We start from the raw sequence: 26,495 nt of genomic DNA on the forward strand, positions 1-26,495 counted from the left end.
CTTGGGGAGGCCTCGCTGAATACACCGATGGCTGTCAGAGTTGAAGATAACCCACTGCCTAGTCTAATGCTGTCCACGGGTATGGCTTAAAGACAGAGGTGAACTCCACATCCCCTCTCTCCCCATGCTGGACCACGTCTGACTTCCTTTAGAAAACAGCTGTCTGATTGTTCGGAAGCCTCCAGCCTGCCTTCCAAGAGAATGCGGCTCCTTTGCTCAGAATGAGTCACCACATCTATTTGCAACCCGCCTAATTGGTGTGTATGCTGGCATTGGCCCCCCGCAGTCAGCTGGGGCGGCACGGCTTGAATATATGATTCACTGTATCCTCTAGTTAAGTCTCTGGCCTGTTTGTGTTTGCTACAGGCTCGCTCCAGGTCGCCACACATTTTTTCCTCCTCGGTCATCATCAAAACCACGAGCAGCCATGTAGCTCCTCATACTTAACCACATCCAGCTCTTTCCAGGCGTGTCCCTCCCTGGCAGGTATCTTTCTCCCCCGCCCCCCCCCCCCCCCCCCCCCCCCCCCCCCCCCCGCCCCAGCCATTCCCACCGCTATTTCCTCCAAGCTCAGCCTTTGTTAACTGGGGACGATTTGGTTCCCCCAGGGGATGTTTAGCAATGTCTCAAGATATTTTTGAATTGCCCTAACCTGGGGGAAGGTCCTACTGGGATGTAGTGGGTGGGGGCCAGGGATGCTGCTGATGCCAGGCCGCCACAACAAACAAAGCATTAGGCAGCCCCAACTGTCACTATTGCTGCCGCTGGGAGACCCTCCACTCTCCCTGGTCCCCATTCTTCAAGTCTCAGTTCAAATCTCGCCTCCTCTGGAAACTTCCCTGCCCTGTTCTTCTCACTCCAGGAGCCCGGTGAACTCTCCCTACTCTTTTTTCCTTTTAGTCCTCTATATGTGTTCTTTCTTCCGCGCGAGCGTTTCCATGCTGTAGCAAACTGCCGTTGTGTTTATGTCCTTGTCCTCAGCTGACCGGTAGCTCCTGCTGAGCTGGGGACAGGGTCCACCTCATCCCTCTATGGCCAGCGCTCACACTAGGGCCTCACTTCGTAGAAATTTTTTTTTTTTTAATGTTGGAATCATTGAATGAAAAAGGAACAATCTTGTTTTAAGCTTTATGCCTTTGCTTTTCCGCTAATTATTTGGCAGCATTAGAGACATCTTGCTGATCCTCTCGAGAATGTTTAGATACAGAGTAAGTGGTTTTCGTCTTCTTACATTTCATTATGTCTGTGTCCTAGAGCTCTCAGAGTGATGGCATCTTTGATGATAAACGTTGGATGGTGATAATAGTACATTTGAAGCTAACAGCGAGCCCATCTTTCACTGCTAATGATCTACGGCATTGGAATTATTTTCTGCTTAAGACGAAAGTCACTGACGTCGGATTGCCTGTGTTCAAACCTGGGATTTGCCACCTATCACCTGTGTGACCTTGAGTAAATTACTGAAACTCTCTGTGCTTCAATTTTCTGTCTGAAAAATGGGGGTGAGCATAGTACAGATTTCATAGATTTTTTTACAATGATTAACTGAGTCAATACTTGCAAAATACTTAGGAGAGTACCTGGCACCCAGTAAGTGCTATGGAAGTGTTTGTTAACGAGGCTGAAAGGACAACCTGGGGTCAACCCCCCATTGCTTGTCATGAATGCATCAAGCCAGGTAAACACAGCTCATTCTAGCATGTTATTCTATCGCATGCCTGATAAGAAAGGAATGGAACCATGTTGAAAGATAAGAGTACTCACAATTTGCCCGCTCTGTGTCCTAATCAGACCAAAATAACTCTCCAGAACTCATCGAACTTTTTGCAGGCAGGTGATGGAGTGTCATATAATCCGGGCACAATATGAAAACCACTGATCATCTATGGTTGCCACTGCTGCTGCATTCTAATTTTTCTGCTTCAAACAGTGGCATTTTAATCATTCTGCCCATGGCAACTAATGTCCTTTAAATTAGCATTAAACATTCATTCTTTTGGTTTATCCTTCCTGAATCAAGCTAATTAGCTATCAGCTGAGAGCCCTTTAAATTATAACCTTAGTATGTTACATTTTCTAATTTATAATGCCTCATCGAGGCAAATTGAAAATCCAAAAAGGAGTAAATTAATTAATGCTAATTAAAGAGTACAGCACAGAACGGATGCCAGGTCAATCTTTGGAGCGAGCTTGGAAAACCATTGTCAGGACTAAGTTGACCCTTTGCAGCATGTCGCTTTGGTCAAAGGACTTGGCCATGGTAGCTTTGTAAAAAGGGGGGAAAGAAAGCTAGAGATAAGAGTATAAGCAAAAGAGAAGCAGCACTAAACAAGATAGCATATACTCTGGGGACTTGAAGTTTTATTTTTTATTTAAATTTATTTAGAAATAGCCACATGCAGCTATTATATTGGATATGTCGGGTCTAGCAGGTAAGACATCCTGCATGCTGCTTGTTTTTATTACTTGAAGATTTCCAAAAGTTGTTAGTCAATGTTTTTCTCATGCCATATCATTATAGTTCTCTCTCTGTCTCTGTCTCTCTCTCTTTCTGTTTCTCTCTTGCTGGCTTGCTCACATACCCTACTCTGTTTTCTATTCCGTGTAATATTCATCAACTTAAACTGATTTTCCTCAGGGCTGTGGTGATCAACTTGGAGAGATGAAACAAATCAGAATTTCTGGAGTGAGGAAGAGAAAACAGACACATAATAAATATGATAATTTTTAATAAGAAAATGAAAAAATACATCTAAATTGTATGAAAGTAAAATGGAGGGGGAGTTTGGGGTACATAAATGGTTCTCAACAGAAATGTGTACTTGGTTCCTAAGGGGCAATATCAGAATCTAGGAAGGGGTAGGAGAGAGGCTATAGCACTTTTCTGTTGAACTAATTGGTGCATAGGTTTATGAACTTTAAGAAATACTACCTTTACTGAAGAACAGTTAAAACACATTTGTACTAAAGTGCTGAAAGTTCTTTTTACCATACAAGCCAGCATGCAGGTCACCATTATCTTAACAGACATTGGAAATTCACTGAGTGTCCCAGGGACAAACAGCTGAGTGGTTTGGGGTTCTCCACGGAATTGTTGACACAATTACTAGTTGTGTATATTGGACCGTATAATTTGGATTTTACCTTAATATTCTTAAATGAAAACAAAAGCATTAGGAATATAGTTGTGAAAAATTTTATTCGTAGCTTAACAAACCACTGAATAAACAAAATACATTCAATGTACAATAATGGTAGGACTCATTATTTAGGACAAGTAATTCAGGTTTTTTTTTTAATTCGAATTTATAATTCAATAGGAGTATTTTATAAGTAAGGACTCATTTCATGAGTTTTGGCACATTTACTTCTTTTTTCAAGTTATTTTATGTTCATCAAAGATTCAGTCATTTTCTTTGTTGAACCATTAAATTATGTTTCCTTATTCATCCCATCTTTTTGTGCTTGACTTGAACAATACCAATATTGCCACCTATAGGTCAAAAAGATTTTTTGGTTTGTTTCTCAAGAGCACAATGTGGAAGAACTAAAAACCCTTGGAGAATGGATCATTCTGGATACTTGAGTTTGACAGCTTCTTAGGGATGCATGCTTTCACCCACCTTTTTCCTTTTCTTTTTCTTGTAATTTTGGATGGAAGAGTTTTTCAAAGATACTATAGAAGTCCCTGACTTCTCAGCTACTGCACCAACAATAATTAACAATTTTTGATGACTAAGAAGGATCATCATCAGTATGAATTATTGAGCTAGCTTCTTTGGCCCTAGGCAACATCATTCCAGACTTGCGTCCTCTAAGTATTTCACTCATTAGACTCTTCAGTCACTTGTCCGAACTGTCCATTCACTTTTCATGGTATATATTCCTCTTTGGCAAGTTTTACTCTCTTTTATATGTTACTTTCAGTTTCTGTAATTAGAAACCAAACGACTACCCTAGTTAGAGTTGTTTGCAAAATAAAAGTAATTTGGAAGTAAGTTTGTGACTAACGAATCCATAAATGTTATTTTAGGGATTTTTGTGACTCAGATGAATTTTTGTAATCTGCTTCCTGTTGTACAGCTGTATTTCTAACAGATAAGAATTACTGAATAGAGTTCTAGAGAGGTGACTCATTAATGATTTATTATTTCTAAGATTTCTTCTACTATTTAACTTTACTTTTATATGTGATATATTTTTCACAGTTCATATGAAGTTTTCATATGTGATAATTCTTCACAGTTGAAATAAAGTGTCAACCTTTATTTTCTCCAGATTAGCAGAATGTAATATTCCGAGCAAGAGTTAATGAACTTTAATCAAATAGGTAGCATACAGAACATTATTTACTAACTTTTTTAACGCATTGCATTCGTACTTAAGTCATACCTTGATATCTGGTAGGCTTTTAAAAACAAAATCACTCCCAAGCTGTTAACTTAGATGTATCATATTCAGGTGGTTTGTGTAAAGCCTTGGACAATACTTCAGTGCTTCAGAAAAATCTGAAGTACACCTTATAGTCTATCTTCCACTCCAGACTTCAACATCCATCATTAACATTCTAGTTTATAACTTTTCTGGGAGTGTGGGGGAGGGGGGGAAGAGCTCCAGGTAGGCATCCATTATCCTTATTTGGAAAAGTTGTTTATTATCCCTCTCTAATCAAATAATTATTTTTTTATAATTTTTAAATGAGTATCAGATAAGCCATTCATAAATAAAGAGAAATTAGATAAATTGGGGAAGGACTCAAAGTACACCATCTAGTTTATCTTGAAAAGGCCACTGGACAGTGTTTCTCCCACAGTTTAATGAATTTGAAAAATACCTCATATTAACCCCTTCTTAGATATTCATAATCCATTTTACAGTATTAAATACTAACTATCTGCAAATAAAGAAATATATGCCATTTTGACCCAAATTTCCCAAATTTATTGAACCTTGGAATCCTTTCCTCTCAAAATACTTTTAATGTCCTAATGAACCACTATACCTGGGCACACATTCTGGTGGCCTCTGGGATGCTCACAGATATTTGCTTCTTCTCCCCTTCTTCCAAGCCATGATAGATCTGCACTTCTTTACATCATTGAAAGTTTAACGTCATCAAATCACCTGCAATTGTCCAGATAAATGTAGCTGTCATCACCTGTGTCCCTCCTGGGCGGAGCTTTAAGGGCCACTGTGCAATTTGCCACATTCCTCTTTTCTTTGCAAAAAGAAACTAAAAATATGTGTCAAGGTGGAGCCTGACTCAGCCTGGGTCAGGGAATGCTACATGTAAGAGGTGAAAAGCAAGCAAGAAATAACTCTTTGTTGGGTTTTCAGACTCTGAGATCTGAGGGTTATTGGTTACTGTGGCATAACTTAGTCCATGCTGAATAATACACTGAATTATGCAACAAAAAACTTAAAAGTATCAGTTTATAAGATTCTTAAGATGATTCAAAGCTCCAGAAACCAACCTTAATGGGTTCTGTAGCAGCTTTGCCTTCTTTAAAAATCTTAGACATCTCAATGAAGGAAACGTGGATACACTGAGAATGTGCACTTGGTACAATTATGATCAAGCCAGAGGACCTTAGTTCATGGTTGCACTGAAAACTCTGAAACTCTTACAGGCACACAAATATGGCAGACTTAGTAATTATCTACTGTCTTAGCTCACCTGCTCAGTAACATTTCTTTCTGTACACTGACCTCACCTCAGCATTTCAGATTTTTCTTGCTACTCTCATAGGATGAAAAGTTTCTACAATCTCAAGTCAGTTTATGAACATGATAAATTTAAGGTTGTTACTGTTTTTCCTGAAGGTAGTTCTCCCCATTTGCTTTCTGGACCTTAACGAAAAGACTAAATTAAAAAAAGAAAATTTGCTCCTGTCCCAAATTGGAGTTAGATTTCTCTGTTGAGTAAACTAGAAGTAAATGGACTTCTTCAGTTATAGGCAGAAAAAGGAACAATTGATGTTATGGATGAGGATATAAAACAGTTGCTCTTTCTTGCCAAGAACTAGGTTTCTGACTAAAGAAAACTTCACATCAGTTTATACTTATGTTTGGCATTGACTTTTTCTAAAACCATAATAAGAGAAACCTCAATGTGAAATAATCTCTCAGTTATCAGAACTATATTTCTATGGATTTTCCAAGCCACCCTACTCCTTAGTCCCTGTATTGTTTTTCTCCCTCTCAGGACCCTGGAAAAGCTGAACCAATGAAATAGCTTTGAACAAACTAAAAAGAATAAAAGCTTATCTTCTGCTAGGGTAATAAAGTGTTCCCTTGATTTTGTCAGCTCTTCTGTAGAAACATTAATTCTTCAATCTACTAGAATCTGCTCATTCCTTCATTTAACAATCATTGAGTACTGAACGTCCACTATGGGATAGTTATTGGGCATAAAAAGACACAAATTTCACAAATTTGTTAAAACTTGGAATCCTTTCCTCTCAAAATGCTTTTTATTGTCCTATTGAACCACTATATCTGGGCACACATTCTGGTGGCCCCACATCTTTTCTGCTTTTGAAACATCAGAATCTTGAATTTCATTTATTATATAGTAGTCACTAACCATGTGTCACTATTTAAATTAAATCAATTTGAAAAAAAGACTAGTTATTCAGTCACTCAACCTATCTGAAGTCTTCAGTAGACACGTGTAGCTACTGGCTACCATCTTGAACATTGCATCTGTAACAGTTTTATCATCACGCAAAGTTCTTTCGAACAATGCAGACACAGAACACTAACAACATCACAGAAAGTTTTATTAGGTAGTATAGGCTCTAAATAATAAAGCTGACACATTTGTAAGGAATAATATTGTGATGACAGTCTTCAGTTAGGAGTACATAATGTCAGTGGTATATCATTTTGCTTGGGGAAATTAGAGGAATGCAAATGATGAAGTAGAAGATGACCAGAAGGACAAAAGAGGGTTATTCTAGACAGAAATGTCAACAACTGCTAAGGCTCAGGTGTTTGACATAATGAAAATCTTTAAACTAAGAGGAAACTTAGTATGTCTAGAATAGAGCATGGATACAAGGGAGTGGTATGAGATGAGGCTGTAAGCTTAATCAGGGGTCAGATTTTGGAAATTTTTGTGTGCATATTAAAAGTTATCAACATGAATCTTGAGGAAAGCTAAAAACATTTTAAGTAGAGGTGTAACATGATCATATACTTTTTAGAAATATAATTCAACATCTGCTAAAGATGTAGTAAACAGAGACAAAACTTCTGATTCAAGTATGTGGGAATGATAGAAAAGAGAAGACAAACAAAACCAAGTGGAAATGTTGGATTTTAAAAGCATATGCATAGGGGCGCCTGGGTGGCTCAGATGGTTAAATGTCCGCCTTCAGCTAGGGTCATGATCCTGGGGTCCTGGGATCGAGTCCCATATCGGGCTCCCTGCTCAGTGGGGAGCCTGCCTCTCCCTCTGCCTCTGCCTCTCTCTCTCTCTCTGTCTCTCATGAATAAATAAATAAAATATATTTTTAAAAAAGCATATGCACAATTTTGTGGATTAAAATAGAAAAAAAATAGGAAAAAAATTGTAGAGCATGGCTAAAGCCATTGGTCTGTGAGGCTTCATATTTAAAAGTGCTCTAAGTCAGATGAGGACCAGATCTAGACTTACTACTTGAAGCCAAGACCAGTAAAAAAGTTAAGCCATTTCTTCCATTCATAAGTAGATTTGAAATATCCCTAATATCATGTAAGAAATAAACAGCCAGAACAAATGGAGAAATACTTTCAACTGTCTGGAGGAAAATAACTATTAGCCTAGAATTATAAGCCCAATTATACTGTTATTTAAAAATCAAGACAATATGACTCAGCAATTGATCACTCAGCTCATGGGCAGATGAAGAACACAGCTAGCTGTGAGAATTAATGTGAATTACAGGACACACTGATCATCAACACTTCAAACACACTTGTAGCCCTAAGTATTTTTTAGAGCTATGCCAAAACAAAACAAACAAACAAAATCAAGGAAAATAAAGATATTTTTAGGTATTAAAATAAATCAAGACATTTCACCACCCACAGTCCCTTGTTAAAAAGTTAATTAAGGGATGTACTTAAGCAAAATAAAGGTTGAACCCAGAGGGAAATCGTGATATACAAGAAAGAATGCTGTCCACACAAATTTAAAAATAGGTTAGTAAGCTTAATTAACTACTAACTGGGAAAAAATAAACTGTAAGAAAGCTGTAAAATCTATTTAATTAGCTGTAAAATATCCAATATTTCATGTTAAAAAATAACATTAAGAACTTCTAGTTTGTAGTCCAGCACATAAGGAGCTTGGAAGTCATCACACCACTTAACAACAAATAAAAAACTGAACAAACTGAAAATCAGCAACTCTTCTTAGATCCACCAAAAAATTGAAGTCACAGGGCAAACCACTGACTTTGAAACTGAAGAGACAGATAGACAAATGGAGAATTACAACTTATTGTTACCCATGAGCATCAACCCACACCAGAACCAGTGATGTGGTAGAAAAACCTTAATTGTATAATTGGGAATTCTACCAAATATTTAAAAAAGAAATTATACCAATTCTCTGTAATCTCTTCCAAAATATAGAAGAAGAGGGAATGTTTCCTAACTCCCAGGAGGCCAGCATGACCCTAGTACCAAAACCAAACAAAGACATTGTGAAGAAAGAAATCTACATCATTATTTCTCATGGACATAGATGCAAAAATCCTCAACAAAATGTTATCAAAACAAATCTAACAATATATAAAAGGAATTATACACAATGTACAAATGAAATTTATTTCAAGTATGCAACATTTAGAATATGGTTCAACACTTGAAAATCAATGACTGTAATCCAACACATCAGCAGATGAAAGAATAAAAATCCCATGATCATTTCAATACATGCAGAAAAAGCATTTGATAAAATCCAATGCCCACTCATGATAAAAATTTTCAGTAAACTAGGAATAGAGGGGGGGACCTCTTCAATTTGATAAAGAAAAGCTTAAAGATACCCCACAGCTAACATCATATTTAATGTTGAGAAACTAGAAGCTTTACTGCCAGTTCAGGTACAAGGCAAGGATGTCTTCTCTCACCACTCCTTTTCAATCACATATTGGATGTGCTAGCTAATGCAATAAAACAAGAAAAGGAAATTAAAAGTATACTGATGAGAAAGGAAGAAATAAAACCATCTTTGTTTCCAGATGACATGATCACTTTTGGAGTAAATCTCAAAACAAAAACCAAAAACCAAAAAACTCCTGGAAATGAATACATGATTACAGCATGGTTGCAGGATATAAGATTAATCTACAAAAATTAATCACCTTCCCATATGTGCCAGCAATTTGAAACTAAAAACACAATGACACTTACATTAGCTCTCAAAAAATAAAATACTCAGGTATAAATTTAACAAAATATATACAAGATCTATATGAGGGAAATACAAAACTCTGGTAAAAGAAATCAGAGAGGAACTAAACAAACAAATATATTCCATGTTCATGGATAGAAGGACTCAATATTGTCAAAATCTTAGTTCTTCCCAACTTAATCTATAAATGCAGTGCAATTCTAATCAAAATCCCCACAAATTATTTTATAGATATTGACAAGCTAACTCTAGAGTTTATATGGAGAAGCAAAATATCCAGAATAACTGGCACAATATTAAAGAAAAAGAACAAAGTTGGAGTACTAACATTACCTGACTTCAAGACTTACTATAAAGCTACAGTAATCAAGACAGTGTGGTATTGGCGAGAGAATAATCAAATAGATAAATAGAACAAAATAGAGAGCCTAGAAGCAGAGCCACACAAACATGGACAACTGATCATTAACAAAGGAGCAAAAGCAATATAATAGAGCAAAGACAGCCTTTTCAATAAATGCTGGTGAAACTATTAGACATCCACAGGTAAAAAAATGAATATAGGGACACCTGGGTGGCTCAGTTAGTTAAACATCTGACTCTTGATTTCAGTTCAGGTCATGATCTCAGGGTCCTGGGATAGAGCCCTGCACTGGGCTCTGCACTCAGCTGGGAGTCTGCTTCAGGATTCTCTCTCTCCCTCTGCCCCTCATCCTGCTCTATCTCTCAGTCTCTCTCTCTCTCCCTCAAATAAATAAATAGAATTTTTTTTTAAGATTTTATTTATTTATTTGACGGAGAGAGAGAGAGAGAGCACAAGTAGGCAGGCAGGCAGGCAGAGGCAGAGGGAGAAGCAGGCTCCCCGCTGAGCAGGGAGCCCGATGTGGGGCTCGATCCCAGGACCCTGGGATCATGACCTGAGCCGAAGGCAGATGCTTAACCGACTGAGCCACCCAGGCGCCCCAAATAAATAGAATTTTTAAAAAGAACGAATATAGACACAGACCTAACACCTTTCACAAAAATTGACTCAAAACAGATCATAGACCTAAATGTAAAATATAGCACTATAAAACTCCTAGAAGATAACATAGAAAAAAAGCAAGATAATATTAGGTTTGACAATGACTTTAGATACATCAGTAAGGGCACAATCTCTGAAAGAAGTAACTGATAAACTGGACTTCATTAAAATGAAAAAAAAATTCTTCTCTGTGGTAGACACTGTCAAGAGAATGAAAAGACAAGCCATTGAGTAGGAGGAAATATTTGGAAAAGACCTATCTGATAAAGGACTTGTATCCAAAAGACAAAAAGAACTCCTAAATCTCAACAATAGGAACACAAACACCTTCCCTAAAGAATTAGCCAGAGACCTTAACAAACACCAAAGAAGATATACAGATGACAAATAAATATACAAAAATATGCTCAACTTCATATGTCATTAGGAAGTTTCAAATTTAAACAATAATGAGATACCACTACAGGCCTATTATTAGAATGGCCCAAATCCAAAACACTGGCAACACCAAATGCTGACAAGGATATGGAGCAATAGGAGCTCATTCACTGCTGGTGTGAATGTGACATGGGCCAGCCACTTTAGAAGCTACTTCATAGACTATAGTACTTAAGATAATGTGATCTTGGCATAGTGTTAGAGCAAGAAAACTGATAAAATACTATAGAAAAATCTGAATCAAACTCAAGTGAATAGGGAAATGTGGTATATGTAAAATAAACTATGAAATGAATAAGGGCTGGATAGGCTACTTTCTAAATGGTGCTAGGATAACTGATTGTCTATATGAAAAATATAAATAAGTACAATTAGATTGTTACACGATATACTGAAATTAATCCTAGTAAATACTAAACTAAATACTAAATACTAAAATTAACTCTTATACAGGTGCACAAAGAGGTATACACAGCAATGTCCATTACGAGATTATCTATAATAGTAAATGTCTTAAGACAATTTAAATGCCTACCATGATTGATAGATGTAATATATTCAGAGAATGATGTAGAAGGGATTTCTATATGCCCAATGTGCAAAGTAAACATTAATAGTCATAAGGAATAAGTAAATCTGTTTTTGGTAGCTAAAACGGAGATAGCAAATAATAAGATATTAATAGTAAATCAATAAAACCCTCAGACTTGCTGATCACATCTGCACTTGTGATATTTCAAATGTGCTCTTCCAAGGGCACCTGTCAACATGTGACAAAGAATAAAGCAAATGTCAGGTCAGCACTTCTGGATCTCTAGTATAAATGCTCTAGCTTAAAGCACGATTGCTAATTAACGAGTTTAGTCCTTGCACCTCCTTTAAACCTTGACTTCATTGTTTCTTAAAGTTCCAACTTGTTATGTTCTTTGTGCCACAAAATGTCCTCTTTCTTAATACAATTAAGCATAGACAACACATCTCCTGTTTACTGAGTTACTGCCCTATAAGACTCTGTTGACCCTATTGTTGATTCTAATATTGGAATAAGGAAATGCACTCTTGGGGGTATAAAAGACTTTATTCCACTTATAGCCACTTCTTTGCGTGAGAGAGGACTTACATCATACAACTGACTTGGATTCATTCCTAAATTTAGACATAGATAACCTTTTATCCTTTGTGACTGAAAGAAAATAGCTTGTTTTCTTTCCATTGGGAATAAATCATCTTAAAAATATACCAAAGAATAGTAACTAGAATTTTTTTAAGGGGTACTTCATGGTTTCTTTTAATTTCTCTCCCTCTCTGCCTCTCTCTCTTATCTTGGTACTGCTGACCTTCTGTTATGGCTTTGTTAAATTAACATTTGTTAAGTGGAGCACAGGGTGCCAGATGGTGAGCCAGGGTTCAACAAAAGAACACAAGACAAATTGAAATAATTGAAGTAGAGAAGTTTGTTACTCATAGGCCCTGAAGGAAGTACACTATATGTCACACAGAGAGGTCAAGGTTGAGTGCAGGGAGAGGCAGGACCTGAAGCACAAGCCTCAAAGGGGTCCTTTGGTGGAGTGCTTTGGGGTTCCCAGGCTAGGGACAGATTGCTCAATTTAAACCATAGGAATGAGGTTTGGGTAAGCCCTGCGGGGTCTTATCTAAGGTGCTGGGAGGCTGGGGAAACTGTTGAGCACAAGAGCAGTCGGGGGGAGTCATGTCAGGAACTTTCATTTGCCTGTGACTCTGCAGCTATTGTCTAGGGCATGCACTCACATGAGGGACTAGTGTCAGTGTAAAGCCCCCGCAGCCTACTTGGCCAAACAAAATGGATGCTGAGGAAGCAATGCCATGAGTAGCTTTGCTAAACCCTTAACATTTTCAGATGTGAGAACAATCTAGGTGTGACACTTGCAATACTCTTGAGGACCTGAGGAGAGATTTGCTTCATTAGGCTAGACAGTTGGTTTTCTTTTTTCCCCTTAACAGTTTTATGTTCATCCTATCTAATTACTAAACTTCGTGTGAGCAGCATATTATTTCCCAGGGTATTCCATGGATATAAGAGAAATTATTGGTGCCCCCCAGTCTCAGACCCAGAGTTGATATCTCTATCCATAAGACATTGTGACCTAGCCACTGGTTGCTGAATTTGTTTGTTTGTTTGTTTTAGGTTCAGTGACATACAACATAATGTACATAATGCCTTGGGGTGTAAAGTGCTTGCTACAAGTATCCTTATTCAGCTCTTCTGCCATTGGGTATCCTGGATCAATTGGGTCTTCAAGCCTGATCGATAAGAGATATAAGCCATACAACCAAGATGCAGAGAGGAAAGGGAGTTTTGATCCAACATCTGATCACGCCATAGCTTTGCATGCAGTAAGAAGACATGTTTGGTCATATGTTGAGTATGGTTATTTTCATAATTCTTCAGAAATAATGCAGGGCAGAACAGAGACAGGACCCTATTCCTGGGAGATGGGTCTGGTGAGAACAAAGCAGAAGGTGGGTTCTCTGCTTAATTATTTGGGTTTTAATGCAGCAGCTTTCCTGTCCTCCCAGTGCCTCTCAAACCTTTAGGCACCAGTGTACCCAAGACCCAAGAACAATGTGGCCAGATGGGGACTGGTTTCTACAAGGAGTTGTACTGCTTCTTTGTATCAAGGAAGTGCCTGACATCCTTACTTAGGGCAAATTAACATTAGCTATTGTAATGAATAACCCTAATCTCAGTGGCTTAACATTTGCAAAATAAATTTTTTAAAAGTTTATTACTTGTTCTTGACACAGTTCCACATAGGCCCAGCCCTCTCCTAAAAAGCTCTCCTTTAGAGAATGACTCAGAAAATAGCCTTCTTCCATTGTGTCTTTGGGTCATTTTAGAGTTCTTCTCTTCCAGTCATAAAAGAAGAGCGAAAGAAAGCATGAATCAAAATCATGCAAGTTGTTTGAAAGGCCAGACTTGTAGGCAATATACATCACTTACATTCACATTGGATTGTCCAGAACACAGTCATATAGCCCCAACCTAACTACAGTGGAGGCTGAAAAATGTTGTCTACGTGTCCAGGAAGAGGAGTAGGATTGGTAGTGAGCATCTAGCCAGTCTCTGACACACTATCTTCTGGTGAAACCAGTAAGATTTTTTCCACCCCCATGCAGTAAAAGCTCCTGGTAAATTGACTGGAGGCCTCATTGTTTCTAGTCAGCAAAATCCAAAGTCTCAGCTAGGCTAAGTCTAAGATTAACTGTATCTAGCTGTCGCTTGAAGGTTTAGCATATCCAGAATTCTGAGACCAATCCTGTTTTCTCTAAAGTACATTTTGGAAATCTAGGTCACTAAGTAAGTTATCAGCATGAAGTTCAGTGTTCTCTTGCTATAGATGTGATCCCATGCCTGTTAAAAATTGTGAAACCTGGAGACAGACTGTCTGGTTTGCATCCTAGATTGCTACCTATTGACTTTGGGCAAGTTATCTCATTTTCCTTTTTCCTTAAAATTGGAGTAATATACTTAACACCCTGGGTGTTTGTGAGAAATAAGTTTGAAAAGCTGTGAAAAGCACCTAGCACAAGGCCTAGTTCCTGGGCCACTGTTACTATCATCGGCATTTACCAACGTTGGATTGTATAATAATTGGGTCCTGGTCCTATTTCCCCAGAATCTGAATGACTGTCGATATTGATCTTTGGATATGTCCATGGAAAGGCACTCTCTAGCATTGGGAGAGGGGGGGCGCACGTGTGTGTGTGTGTGTGTGTGTGTGTGTGTGTGTGTGTGGAGGGGGTAGTTCAGAGAGTGAGCGCATAAGAGAAATTGTGAGTGTATAGAGCACCCCCTCCCAATTTTGGCTGCCTAAGCCAAAAGCCAATAGACAAGAGTGAGTCAAGAGAAGATAACTCAGTGCCAAGTCCAGAATTTAGTTAGACTCCAGTATTCAAAGAATCACCGTTGAGCTTGGGTGGGCCAGGATTAAGTGGAATCAGAAGAAAGGCAATTTGTGGCAAAGTTGAGTCTAATACCCAAACAGGCACCATGACCCTGTCCCAGTAATGTGAGGGGGTAGAACAAAAGAAGGGAGAAGAATGGCCGGTAGGAGGAACAACAACAACAGAAATAAAACACCTGTACATATTGGAAATGGTGTTGCTAAAGTTGCCTTTTATTCATATTTGATGTGCTGCACTGTACTTCTGAAAATCTCTGCTTTAGTCTATTGTTCCATTTCTCTTCAAATGAAGCCTTGACTTGTTCTGATCAGTAATCTTGTCTCTCCACCTTAGTTAAGGTCTGAGACTATTTTCTTCTAAAACTGCCGCATCTCTCTCATGTCCAATAGCTTGCGAGCCTTGATTTGTCATTCTAGATCTGCCACCTCTGGTTCCAGTCACCCACTGGCTCACCTATTTGATTATGTACCAAAATTTATTTTTTTATATCTATTTTTTGATCCTTGAAAATTCTATTGGCTTCTCAGATCCTAGACTTTAAAGGTACAGCTAGTCCTACTACAATTCCTACCTCTGCTCATGATTGGGAAATCCTAACTCTAAGGAAAACACATCATACTAAATTAAAATTATGTCCAGAACTCAATCAACCAATAGGAAGAGTTTTTTCTTTATTGAAGTTTATTAAAATTTTTTTTAATTGGGATTGAAGTTTCTTTTAAATTCTCTGACATTTCCAAAAATAAATACTGGCATTTCCTTACACAACAAGTCTTCACACTAAACACTTGTTTTCATAGTTGAATCATTTTCAAACCAGTTCTGGGTTCTCTGTGTAACCATTTACTATGTTCATTGCTTGTATCCCAAGCAAAAACCTCTTTCTTTCTTTAGGCAGCCTGGTGATATGCTGTTTGAAAGGAAATATTGCTATTTGGAGCATTATGAGCAACTATGCCTGGTTTTAAAGGGCTCCCTCTATACATTTCCAACATGACACATAGAAAAATATGTTTGCTCCTTGTCTCCAAGGTAAGAACAAGGTTTATTTCCTTTGGGGGGTGTAGGAACAAGGAAAGGGACTATGATCAGCAAGTTTCTTCTTTGAGTAATAATTTCTTAATCAAGATTTCTAATCCTATTTCCTCTTTGAAATTTCATTAAATATTTTAATCTACCTAATTACAAAGTATAGACAAACTGCTTTGGTAAAATATATGCCTTTGCATATAACATAACTTGTGTTTTCCCTTCACATCACTGCTTATAAGATTTGACTCTCCCCTTTTGTTATGGTTTAATGCTCTAACATTAGAGTAAACTGAATTTTCAGGATGATGAATAGAGATGAGGCCAAAAATATATTCCCAGTTGACTTTAGATTACACTGAAATCTAAAGTCCTCCATAAAGAATAGTGAAATTTGGAAAAGAGCTTGAGTTTTTGCATTTCTTTATTAATGATTATAGTTAATAACAAATAATTTTCCTTGGCTCAAATTTTTCAATATGATTTTACTGTTGAAAGGCACACAATGCATTTATTTTTAAATCATAATTTGTAATTTAGGAATTGAAGATGTGGAATCTTAGATGACAATGAATTAACATTTGTTCTGGACTTCTGTATAGAGTTACTCTTCTTTAAAAGCAAAGAATAAAATATTTAATTTTATATTAAAGCTAAGTTTCCAGCTTACTTTCCTAATGGAGAAAAGCACCATGCATTCACTTCAATTTCAATCAATATAAGTTTTCCTTTAAAAAAATTAGCACAACTTTACTTATGCATACATATATTAGTGATAGAAATATAAATTATCATTATAAAGAGAGTAATTTGGCATCATCAATCAAAATTTAAAATTCCCACCTCCTTTGAACCTGCAACTTTACTTTTAGGAATTTTATCTAAAGTATACTGGCTCATGGATTAACTGATGGACATAATAGAATTTTCGTGGCAACAGAGCTTACAATAGCAAAAGCTTGACAAAACTTAATGCCTATTGATAGGAGACTGGCTAAATAAATTCTGTTAAATACATATAATAGAATAAAATATGCTGTAAAATCTAATATATTCATTCATGAAACACATTTAAATGTTTATTGTATGTCTACTATATGCCAGGCATTGTACGAGGCATTGGAAATGCATGCAGTAAATAAAATTATTGAAAATATTTACTCTCACATAGTTAAGATTCTAGTTTGGCATCAGAAACAATAAACAAAAAAATGATGGCAATTAGTTCTATTTTTTAAAGGAAGTAAGAGGGATAGGGAGTGTGGGGTACTGAACAATAGTTAAAATGAAAAAAGATCTTCAGTACTAATATGGAATAATTTCTAAATTACATTGTTGAATGAAAAAAGAAAAGTACCTAACAGTGTGTAAAACACACATACAAACACAACTATTTGCTTATATAAAATAACTCTGAAAAATAACAAGAAGCTGGTAACATTAGTTATCTCCACAAAGAAATTTTGGGTGAACAGGGGCAGAAGTATAAATTTCATTTTATACTTCTAAAATTTTATACCACATAAACATACTTATTTTAAACATTAAATAGTTAATACAAAAAATAAGATTGAATTTCCATATACCCCTGAAATCCTTTTTTTAAAGATTTTATTTATTTATTTATTTATTTATTTATTTATTTATAGAGCAGGGAGGGGACTGTGGGGGAAGGAGAGAGAGAATCTCAAGCAGACTCAGCACTGAGCACAGAGCCAGATGTGGGCTCTATCTCATGACCCGGAGATCACGGCCTGAGCCAAAATCAAGAATTGGACACTTAAACAACTGAGCCACCCAGGTGCCCCTATCCCTGAAATCCTAATATCAGAAGTCATTTTATATCTTTGAGAAGTATGAATGGTTTGCAGTTTTGGTAAAGTATTTCTGACTATAAATACTTTAATAATGTAAAGAGAATTCTCACACTTTTTCTGAAAGTCTGTTCTCCAGAATGACATTATCTGATCATACCCCTGTTTCAAAATGAAGATGAATGAGGTTAAAAAGAAAAGAAAACGATGAAGGATGTGGGATCTTTTATCCCACAAACCTTAGCTTAACACCCAAGGTGACTCAGGTCAGCACTGTCATTGGCACTTTGAAGATATATTCAGTATTTTAATGGCTCCAGCCCACTTGTATGATACATTTGAGCATTTGTGGAATTGATGCGTAATATCAAAATTAATCTTTAAGGGCCACAATAAGACAGATGCTTCTTACAGACTGAACCTCAGGGAATCTTCAGTTCCCTCAACATTCCCACAGTGACGACAGGCTGGGAAAAGTGGGCCTCCTAAGGCTTGAGAAGATGTTTCCCCTAAAATGAAACAATATTAGTATTTTTTTCTGTTTCTTTCTCTTTTCTTCTGAGAGTAATGTTCTCCTCTTTTATTGTGTCCCTGCTATTATTCCCTTTGCAGTCTTCCAAGGCTCTAATCTGCAATAGAATCCTGGGCACAATAAGACCAATGCATGAAATTCTGCTGTGCTTCACCAGTGAGATATCAGATATCTTTTTTCTTAGCCAATGAATATTCCACTGCTTTCCTCAATTCTTAGCAGATTCACTTGCTGATGTTCCAGCAAGTGCCCCTCCACATTCTCAGACACAGGGAAGTATAGCTAACTAGTAACTAACTGAGATTTGTTTAAGCTTTTCAGCTTCTGAAGCTTCATATATGACTTTTTCTCAGGGGTCTGTTTTTGATTGTACAAACAGTATCAATCACAAAATGAAAGTTAGAAGGAACTTAAACATTCAGTGCAAGGGGAGGCCAGTTCTGCATGTAAGAAGCTTAGAAGTTGCCCCTTCATCCTAACAACAAGTAAAAAGCTGAACAGAACAACTCTTCTTGGATCTACAAGAGGGGGGAGGCCACAGGGCAAACTGCTGCCCACAAGACTGGAGGGACAAACAGATGACTATAGGGAGGCATAGCTTACTATCCCAGAGACTCACCAGTGGAAAATGCCATAGGAACCAGTGTCAGGTATGCCATGTCTAGGTATCAAGAAAAAAATTACAAGGCATACCAAAGTGAAAAGAACACAACTTGAAGAGATAGAGCAGGCATCAGATCCAGACTTAGCAAGGATGTTGGTATTATCAAGCTGCTAATTTAAAACAATTAAGTTAACATTTTAAGGAATAAAGTAAAAAGCATGCAAGAATAGACAGGTAATGTAAACAGAGAGATGGAAATCCTAAGAAAGAACCAAAAACAAAGGCTAGAGTTGAAACACACACACACACACACACACACACACACACACACACACAGTAAAGGAAATAAAGAATACTTGGAAATGTTTATTAGTTAAATTGGACATGGCTGAAGAAAGAATCTCTGAGCTACAGGATATATTAACAGAATTCCTTAAAACCAAAAAGTGATGAGAAAATGACTGAAAAAAAATAGAATAGAATATCCAATAATAGTGGATAACTACAAAAGGTGTAACATATGTATAATGAGAACACCAGAAAAAGAAGTAAGAGAGAAAGGAAAAGAAATATTTGAAACAATAATGACTGAAAATTTTCCCAAATTAATGTCAGACACCAAATCATAGATTAAGGAAGCTCAAAGAATACCAAGCAGGATAAATGGGGGGAAAATTACATCCAGGCATATCATTTTCAAACTTCAGAAAAATCAAAGGTAAAGAAAAAAAAATACTGAAAAAAGTAAGAGGAAACCTTTCCTAAAGAGCAACAAAGATCAGAATTCCATCTGACTTCTCAGAAACCAGGCAAGCAAGAGAATGAAGTAAAATATTTGAAGTGCTGGCAGAAAACAAAACAAAACAAAACAAAAACACCCCAACCTGGAATTCTATACCCTGAAAAATTATCCTTCAAAAGTGATGGAGAAAAAAAGACTTTCTCAAACAAACAAAACTTGAGGGAATTTGTTGCCAGTAGACCAGCCTTCTAAGAAATGTTAAAAGTTCTTTTGAGAGAAAGAAAACAATATAAGTCAGAAATTTGGATTTACAAAGAGTAATGAAGAGCATCAAGGAGTAAGTGAAGGTAGGATAAGAACTTTTCTTATTCTTATTTGACATAGCACATAACAGGTTGTGCAAAATAATAGCACCAGCAGTTAGATTATGTATGCTTATGTATATATCACATATACATATGCTTATGAATGCTTATATATAAGTGAAAATGACAGCAATCATACAAGGGATGAGAAATTAGAATGATTTTGCTATTAAAAGGTACTCACACTACCAGTGAAGTAGCATAGGGTTATTTGAAAGGGGACTTGGATTAGCTGTAAATGTATATTGCAAACTCAAGGGCAACCACTTAAAGTGAAAAAAAGGAAGAAAAGAAAAGAAATATAATGGATATGCTAAGAAAGGAGAAAAAATGAAATCATATAAAATGCTCAGTTGAAACCACAAAAGGTAGTGCAAGACAAATAAACTGAGGTCTAGAGAAGGAGCATAATGGTTTGCTCAGAAATTTAAAGTAATATGCTGAGCCAGGACTAGAAAAAAATGTCACCTCCAGTTCATTCACTCTTTCACACATAAACAAATAAATACTCAGCCTCACTATGCATCCACAAGCAGTGCTATTACATTCTCTCTTAGGAAACTTAAGGTCTCTGGCTAATTCTTTTGATCTTACATATCTATGAATTACCCAATTTCACCAAGTTTGTCATTGATGCTTCTATGGATTAATATAGCCAACAATATATTGGGATTTTTATAATCAAAAACATCTACCACCATTTCCCGTGGTTCTAGTTGGAGAAATGTTAGCTTCATTTATGCTTTCCCAGACATCAGCCATGATTCCCAGTCTTTGCTGGAGGATGGGGAGGAAACACCATCATTATTTTATCTTAAAATTAGCATGGCATCCAAGATGTATTAAATCTTCACATGCGTGTGAACAGTTTTTTACCTCAATGATATTGGAAAATTGTCTTGGGTCAACTTCCCCAGAAGAAGACAATTAGAAGAGGATTCAATACAGAAAGGCTCCCAAGAGAAACCTGTGAAAAAGGAGATAAGGAGAAGCAAGACAGAAGACAAGCGAGGGCACAACTTCAGGCAAAATCCCAAACTCAGTCTCATCCTGTAGGAGAGCTCTGGAATCTAAATTCTACCCCAGTGTTTATCCCAACATGAGGCAAGTTTGCTGAGCTTTCAAAACCTGTGCCAGTCTGTCCTTGGTGAGGGCCATCCTTGAGGACACGCGAAACCTTAGGGAGGGATGCTGGCTGGCTCTGCGTGCAGTCACCATGGCAACAGTAGCCCAAGGGCAGTCCTCCAAAGAGAATCCAAGTGCTGGCCTCCAGGGGCCAAGCATACTGAAGCCAGGGAATAGGCACACAGAACAGTCAGAGGGATCTGAGGGGATCTGCTGAGTACTGACAACGTCTGCTCACATGTTATCGCATTATCTGTCCCAAATAGAAAAGACAAAAATATGATTAATCACTAACACATATTATCAAAAGCCAGGTATTTCTTTAGGAAAAAAAAAAAAAAACCTTAAAAACAGAGACCGATGCTATGTGTTTTCTATTTAGGACAAAGGCCCAATATCACCATATACGTATTTTTTTTTTCTAGAATACATGCATATATTTCTAGAATATATATTTCTAGAATTATATATGATTTTTAAAAGGATTTTGCATAAGTGAAACATTACTCTTCTTCACAGTCATATTATTTCATATCCCCTTCCCCAAATTTTCTTTAGGGATTCATTTCTCTTCCTTTAAATCCAGTCAGTTCATTCAGCGTCCTGATGACTTTAGTAGAATACTAGGGCATTCTAATTTTTCATACATTCCAATATATGAAAACTAACCAAAGAAGATAACCAGTTTTTTTCCATTATCAGGCAAGGAGAGTCAAGGTTTACTTAACATCTGTCTCTTCTTTGGCATATACTTAAAATGTTTTCTGTTGGAAAAAAATAAAGTAAAATGGCAAGATTGGGACAGAATCCTCTCCTATCTTCAGACATTGGAAAATAAATCAAAGAGTGAGAGAGATTCTCACTTAACTACTCTATCCCCAAAATTTTGCCCTTTTAATTCTTCCTCCATTATAGCTCAGAATTATCAGTAATGAGAACAGAATAAATTTAAGAGGAAAAGATTACTCATGACACAATTTGGAGTAGTTATACCTAATTTAGAGTTTCAAACCCTCAGAGTATGTAAATAAATATAAAAAGCATAAGTCATGTGAAAATCATGCATTTATGTGGGGCATAGACACATGGATTAAATAAAAAGATGTTTATTTTGTCTAAACTAAAAATCATATCAACCCAATATGACAATACTCATCATATGCTCATCAGAAGCTCTGTTGGCAGTTACATCAGCTTGACTAAAAGATCAAAATATGCAAACAAATAGTTACTTAAGGAGTTCAATTATTTTGTTGAACTGATTGTCTCAAAACATAAGCCTCATGAGTGAAGAACAATAGCAGGTATTCCTCCTTGTTGAGAAGATTGAGAACACCTTTCCTCTTCTCTTACCCATCTCTAGGGTGATTCGGGTATCTGAGACTGATTATCAGTTTATCAAGAATACTGGTTGCTGGATAAAAATGCAAGCAAAGTCTCCTGTAGCCTTATTCCAGCGCTAGATGTTTAACATCTTAATACTCTGAGCTCTGGCATACTGTTTCACAGTTTGTGTCTCATACGTCAGTGCCAGGCTGCAGGGGTGAGTGGGGGCTGAAATCCGCCCAGGCTCAGGAGCCAAGCTGTGGCTTGCAGGCTCTACCTACACTGAGGGGGTGTCTTTTCTTAATAAATAAATGGCACCACAGAGGTTAGTGGCAAGGCTGTTTAGCTTATTAAAGTAAACATATCTGACCAGATATTTTTCTCTTTGGATCTGAAAGGTTACCCGTCAGCCTAAAAACACTCAACAACCTAGATATCAAATTATGAACAATTAGTTATGTAATATCCAAAATATTCCAAACTTGGTTTCAAGCTGCCAAGGGAAAATTGTGTAGCTTGACACACACAGATATGCTTATGTAGAGATGAAAATATACTTAGCTAGAGAATTGGTTCACATACAGGAAAATATATACTCTTCTTATATGGGTCACCTAATTGATCTGAACAGCCATGTTCCACAATAAGGCATTTTGTCATTTAAATGGGAATACTCTCAGGGTCAGAGAAAAGATAGACTCTGTAGATTCTGTGATTTTCTTAAATACCCTCTTAGAAACACCACTAGGACGTAACATTTGGATTTTATGACCCAAATAAAATTATCCCTTTAGGTCCCCAAATTAACCTAACTCTTTCCCCTAGTATTTATGACTAGTGTTTTGTATTCATTAAATTCAAATGCCATAATGTATTTTTAATAAATAGCTATAAATAATCCAATTCTAAAAATATCCAGGCTATCTCTCTGTGTCCTCAGGGAGCTTATAGAGCTTCTATTGTTATAAAATATAGACAAGACAAGGCTGTCAAGTATTTACCTTTTTATGTTCCATTTTCTTATTTATTTCCATTGCTTCATTTACTAGATACTGTCTCAAAACTCAAAAATGTAATACTTAGTAAAAATTTCCCCATTTTGTTATCCAAAACTTGATTTTTCTTCTTTTATGGAAAAAAAAAGCAGTTTTAGTCCACTGATTTTTATGCTTTCTACTAATGGAGGATTCTCAAAGGTTTAACTCTTTCCTGTCTGACCACTGTCCTTACCCTCATCCAAATACCGGTCAGTCCTTCAGTCTCCAATGTCTCTCTCTCTCTCTCCTCCCCATAGCCCTGCTAAACACACAGACATGCACGCACGCACTTGAACATGCACACAAAGGAGCCAGAGAAGAAATCTACTCCTCTATTTGCTCTTGCAAAGACAGGACTCAGGTAAATAGAAGTATTTGTTACTAGAGGAAAACTTAGGCAGAGAATAGGATGATGTTACGGAGAATAATCTAGAACCACGTGGAATTTGAAAAGAAGGTATTATATACTCTGTGCCTTGCACTGGGCTGCCGCCCACAGTAGAGATGAAAATAATATAGTCACATACCTAGATATCCTGTGGATTGCTTTCTACTAAGGGAAATAATGTAATAACATCAAAATTATTAGAGAATATTTTAGTACTAAGTAAAGGTCCAAACAGAATTCAGAGATTCAATGGTTTGCAGTTGTCAGGAAAGTTTTTATGAATGTGAAGGGGCTTGATTGAGTCTTTAAAGGAGTAAGATTAAGATGAGTGGAAGAATTCAGAAAGCCATTCCCGGTAAAGGATGCAGCAGAAGCAATGTCTAGGGGAGAGAAGTTGAACAGAATATGTTGGGCAAGGACAGGGAGATGGAAGGAGGAGGCTCAACCAATAGAAACAGAGAGCACCTTCTAGAATATAAGGTCGCGCTCTTTCACATAGGGGATACCACACTCCATGATTGCCTACTTATCCATCTCAGAGTTGGAATTAGAATATTCTTATTTAAAACTACAGATTGACTTTTTCCCCCCAATTGTTCTTTGATTGAATGGCCCACCTCCAGGATAGTCTGCTCTTGACAATTGCTCAGAGAGGCAGATAGAAGACAAAAAAAAAATCTAAATAATTCAGTCTTCATTTCAAAAGAGAATTTTCAAAATGCAGAAGTTGTTTTAAAAAAATACCCAAAGGAATCATTCTTCTCACTTTACTCAAAGAACAAGGGCCATCCTGTGTGAGAGAAGGAGAAAGTGTATGTCGCATACTAACAATGGAGGCCACAAATACCACCACTTCTCCTGAGTCAGACGTCCCAAGCCTGTATCCTATAGAGCATGAGGCAAGTCATGAGATTCATGTACAGTAAGCTGGATGCCTCTCATACCTAGGGAGAACCAGAGATTGAGTCAATTGCAGAGTTTCCAAGGTGAACCTCAATAAAGTTTATTAAAAGTAGAGCTCCACCCTTCATTCTCGGAGAGTACAAATTCCCTTTCTGTCTCCATACCTCAGTCCCTCCACCCCCTCCAAAAGTGTACAACAAAGAAGTTATTCCTGTTGTGTATACCTTTCTGGAGCTGATCAAGGGACAAGGTAACATTTGCTCTGTATTCGTCTTTAGGTTATTGACAACGACCTCTCTATCTTGTGTGAGCTTGAATAAAACCACTGCATATGAAATATTGATGTTAATGATAACTAGGGGGACACCTGGCATTTGCTCTCTAGTCCTCTGACATTTCTGTTTCCACTTTGATTTTTTTTGGCTCACGCTCAAAGCTAGATTTTCTTCATGGCACCCTGCCTGGCAGGAGAATCTTGTTTGACCTGGTAAGAGTGACACTGTGTCCTGGAGAAACCTTTGCAGGGAGTTGAATCAAAGCAAGAGATAAATGCAGTCCTTTGCAAAACCTGACTTTGTTGGAGTCAGAGTTGCTCCCTGCAGGGACACTCAGTAGAAGAGATCTCACGCAGATGGGTGCCGTGCTGCATGGTATTTATGCATGCCACCTACTGGTGCACACAAAATGCATGATGTGAGATCTGACACATCATCCTTGTTCCAGAATACATGTGCAACCTGACGAACTCATTATCTGATCAGAGTAAACTGCACCCACCTTTGCTGTTTATACAACTATTTAAATTTAAAAAAATGTCATTTATTCCTCCCCCTAATGTGATATTTTTTAATGTGTTGGTTTTACAGAGGTTTTTAGAAATGGTGCCTAGATAATGAGCAGAGTGGAATTTAAAAGGTATGTAAATACCACGGCTCTGTGAACTAGACCAGCATGGAAAAGACTTCACTAGTTGGCTAGATAACAGAAGGAACTAAATGAAGTAATGTTAGCAAAGAAGAAATTAAATAAACAGAGCAGAATGATCCCTTCACCAGTACTTATTTTTTGTTCTTGTTGATGTGTTTTTCAAGGAACACAGTGGCCAACACCAAAGAAGATCCAAGAAAACATGTCATTAAGATTTATTTGAATGGCCAGCAAAAAGAAGAATTGATAATAAAAGCTTATTTGATATCAGAATTTGTGCAGTTCCTTCTCCTCACTACGGACACCCTTCTCCATCCTTCTCTACCCTGGGCTGGCCCTGGTCGGCTGACCTCTGGGGACTGCATCACTAGGCTTCTTGCTTTCAATCAGCTTTGGCCATTGAGGGGCAGGATACTAGAAAGCCAGAGGAAAGAAAGGTCAGGTTATTTCTTCCCTGACTCCTCCTTATTTTGAGGTTATACCTCTCGCTATAGCATAGCCTCCATACATATCACCTAGAGCCCCTCATCCAGAGTCCCAGTGCTCCTTAGGCTCTGGTAACTATTCTTTCACTTCCTTCCTTCAAATATAGGGCTGATAAAACCTTCCCACTATCGCTGATGCCTGGTTACCCCTTCATCAATTATTTGCTCAAACTCTGAAAGTAGGCCTCTCATGGAAGGCTCTTTTTGAACCAACTGGTGGCCAGTTCTGAACCCTGCCAGAAGCGTGGCCAATAAGCGATCAGAGAGCGCTAGAGTTTGAAGGCCTCCTGGGGAATGAAGTCCAATGTCTTCATTTTAAAAACAAGGGAACCAAGATTCAGAAAAGTAGCCCAAATGGTCATAACCAATGACTCAATGAGCTGAGCTAGACCTTCACTTCAGGTC

At 37.3% G+C, this 26,495-nt stretch overlaps 1 long non-coding RNA gene across 1 annotated transcript; it reads left to right on the top strand.

The window, feature by feature from the left end:
- Positions 1-1,075: 1,075 nt before the first annotated feature.
- LOC113925991 lies at positions 1,076-25,861 on the top strand. Its single transcript, XR_003521104.1, has 4 exons — positions 1,076-1,208; positions 13,033-13,367; positions 15,708-15,845; positions 25,770-25,861. It is a non-coding gene; the product is annotated as an uncharacterized LOC113925991 (long non-coding RNA).
- Positions 25,862-26,495: the final 634 nt, after the last annotated feature.

This window comes from Zalophus californianus, chromosome 2, assembly GCF_009762305.2.
Source record: "Zalophus californianus isolate mZalCal1 chromosome 2, mZalCal1.pri.v2, whole genome shotgun sequence".
NCBI classification, from domain to species: domain Eukaryota; kingdom Metazoa; phylum Chordata; class Mammalia; order Carnivora; family Otariidae; genus Zalophus; species Zalophus californianus.